We start from the raw sequence: 3448 nt of genomic DNA, 5'->3' as shown, positions 1-3448 counted from the left end.
GCCTTTTTCAGAAAACGACGTGTGTGGACAAGGAAGAGGGAGTTTTTTTGAAAGAAGAGGTCTCCAGGAAAAAGCATAGGTGCCCTGGTGGCCACCCCGTCCACAGTAATCAATGCGAGAGTGTCCAATCAGTGTGGATGCTCTCTGTTGAAAAATCAGATGGTTGTTTTGATGCACTTTGGCCATGTGGACCCGCTCTTTTGAAGAACACATTTGCGCCGTAGGTCTAAATCAGTGTTTCTGAAACTTTTTAAGACCGAGAAACATCAATCATTTTTTTTTATGAGGAACACCAAGATCTGCAGGAAAATATGCAAATGAGATTGTGGCTCATGCAAATGAGTCCCTTAGTAGTATATTTTTTGCAGAGAAAACTCGTAGTGTAGACATGGCCACAGTGTATGTGTCTGGCTTTATAAAGCAGATGCTCACTGCTTCTCTAGTATATTCTCAATTAACACAGTGTGTTGCCTTCTCCCCTGAAAAAGATCCCGTGTGCTTCTTATAAGCATAACTAGCTTCATCCGCTGACACCCCTGCTCCCTCTGTGCTGTTGGATTGTATTGTGGGAACAGGTCAATCCCACTTCTCTAGCCACGTGTTTCTGCACCTTTCGTTCTTTGCTAGACGCCCCTCAGATCCCTTGGTAGCTGCCTCGTCCCTAAGCTGGGCAGCCTGATGCTCTTAGTTGCTCCTCCTATGGACCCATTGCCTGGGCTTTGTCATCCATGGTCCCTGGCTCTGAATGTTTTCCTGTTCCTCCAGGGCCCTTTATTATAAGTCACCAGCCTCTAGATGCTGAAGAACCCATGCTGAGAGGGACACTAATATGGTACTTCCTGATCGAGGGGTACATGTCCAGCCCTGGATTGGGATTCAACAGACCTGGGTCTACCACTTTCCAGTGGGGTGACTTTGGGCAAGACACTGTCCCTTTCTGTGCCTCAGTTTCCCCATCTGCAGAATGGGGATAATGAACCTTCTTTCCTTTGGAAAGTAGGTTGAGTGCTGCTGATGAGACAAGCTAGAGGTGCTTTGCCAATATATCAACTGTCGTTAATATGAGGGAAGGAAAAAACTACCAGGGAGTCGGTCCCACCTGTGTGAAAGAGTTTCTAGCAGGAGCTGATTCCAGCTCAGGACCAACATTAAAGTCTAGGAAGAGAAGGGTCCTTTATAGTGTCCATGCTAGTGCTTACACCAGTCCTGTTAACAATTCCCCCCTCCCCCAGTTACAGTGGCCTAACGTCTGAGGTGCTGAGGGAGGGGCAACCTTTACTGACCCACAAATGGGCTTGTCTGGCCTTGCACTCTGCTAAGGACCGACAAGCTGGGTGGGGCCGAGGGAGCAGCCCCTGGGGCATTAGTGGCCAGCCCGCTCGGCCCCAGACCCAGCTGCCATTCAGTGGGGCTCCAGGGGAACCCCTCAAACACCCAGAGGGGCCGGCCAGGGCCAGGTCATCAGCCTTGCAGGGGAGGGGGAGGTGGAGCAAAGGCCTGTGGCAGGACCTCAGCCTATCGGGGACAGGGATGACCTCACAGAGAGACTCTGACAACAGCCACTCAGGACAGAGGCGCAAGGCCGGGGCAAGCTCAGAGATTCCCGCGGTTTGGCAGCAGCGTGGCCCCTTCCCAGGGTCTCTGCGGGGGCCAGATGGAGAATTGGGACCGAGGGGCGGGGGCAAGAGGAGCCTCATTGGCGTTTTCTACTTCCCTGCGGCCGGCAGTGCCGGACCCGGAGAGACAGTGGGAGCCTCAGAGAGGTTTGGAGCCTGCTCAGTTTGGTTCCCCTTTGCCCCCTCCCCTCCCTCTGTCTCGCCTTTTTCTGCGTCTTCCCCCCTTTCCCTGCCCCACCAAGCACGGTGGGTGGGTGTTGGGGCGGTCGGAGGCCTCACTCAGAGCTGAGCTGGCAGAGCGCTGGGAGCCGGAGGTGACCTGGCCCGTCCTTTCGGACATCTGTTGAGCCCTCTCCCCTCCCCCTGCTGCCTTGGAGCTCCAAGTCTTGGTGCGGATTGGTCGAGTGGGTGGTTACTGACAGGGGAGACTCGCGGCCTTTTGTTCTCTTTAAAACTGTTCTCGGTGAGTCGTTATTAATGGTTCCCAGCCATGCTGGAAGGGCCTAACACGTGGGGCTCTGCAGGGGTCTGTTCTGGGACGGCTCTGTTCAATCTCCATCAGTGATTTAGATATTGGCATGGAGAGGGCGCTTATTAAGTTTGCAGATGACACGAAGCTGGGAGGGGTGGCAAGTGCTTTGGAGGAAGGGTCAGAATTCAAAGTGATCTGGACAAACTGGAAAAATGGTCTGAGGTAAATAGGATGAAGCTTAATAAAGACAAATGCAAAGTGCTCCACTTCGGAAGGGACAATCCACGTCACACACACAGAACAGGAAGTGACTCTCTAGGAAGGAGTCCTGCAGAAAGGGATCTAGGGCTCAGAGTGGACCACAAGCTAAATAGGAGTCGAAAGTGTGACACTTGCAAAAAAAAGCAACCGTGATTCTGGGAGGCACTAACAGGAGTGTGGTGAGCAAGACAGGAGAAGTCAGAATTCCGCTCTGCTCTTCGCGGATTAGGCCTCACTTGGGGTCGTGTCTCCAGCTCTGGGCACCATGTTTCAGGAATGAATTGGAGAAATTGGGGAAGGCCTGGAGAAGAGCAACAAAAATGTGGAACAGTTTAGAAAACATGAGAGTGAAAGAACTGGGCTTGTTTAGTCTGGAAAGGAGAAGACTGAGAGGGGACATGAGAGCGGTTTTCACGTATCTAAAAGGGTGTCCCAAGGAGGAGGGAGACAAACTGTTCCCCTTGGCCTCTGAGGACAGGACAAGGAGCAATGGGCTGAAACTGCAGCAAGGGAGGTTTAGGTTGGACATTTGGAAAATGTTTCTGCCTGTTGGGAAAACTTCCTGTCAGTGTTGTGAAACACTGGAACAAATTGCCTGGGGAGGTTGCGGAATCTCCATCACTGGGGATATTTCAGAGCAGGTTGCACAGACACCTGTCAGGGATGATCTAGACGGAGCTGGGTCCTGCCGTGAGGGCAGGGAACTGGACTTGATGGCTTCTCAATGTCCCTTCCCATTCTACTGTTCTGTGATTCCAGACCAGACGGATCAGTCCCAGACCAGCAGGGCTTGCGGGGGAGGTGTGTGTGTGTCGGCAGGAGGTGGTGCTCAAGCTGTTTCTCTCCCTACCTGTCTCTGGGCAGTTCCCGAGTCTCTCTAAGGGGCAGGGCTGCTCACACACTTGCTGACGGTGCCCATGAGCAGTGGTTGGGCTGTGGCTGGTTGTACAGCTCTGGGCTCTGATTGTCCAAGTGTCCCAAGGTGCTGGCTGGGGGCAGGACACCAGCCGTGTGGGGGGAGGGGATGGTGATGCCACAAAGGCCTGGGGGGGGCTGAGCTCATGGAGATTCCCTGACATCAGCTGCAAGGCAGGGCAGC

This window comes from Pelodiscus sinensis, chromosome 26 (assembly GCF_049634645.1).
Source record: "Pelodiscus sinensis isolate JC-2024 chromosome 26, ASM4963464v1, whole genome shotgun sequence".
Classification (NCBI taxonomy): Eukaryota; Metazoa; Chordata; order Testudines; family Trionychidae; genus Pelodiscus; species Pelodiscus sinensis.
This window is presented reverse-complemented; position numbering follows the sequence as displayed.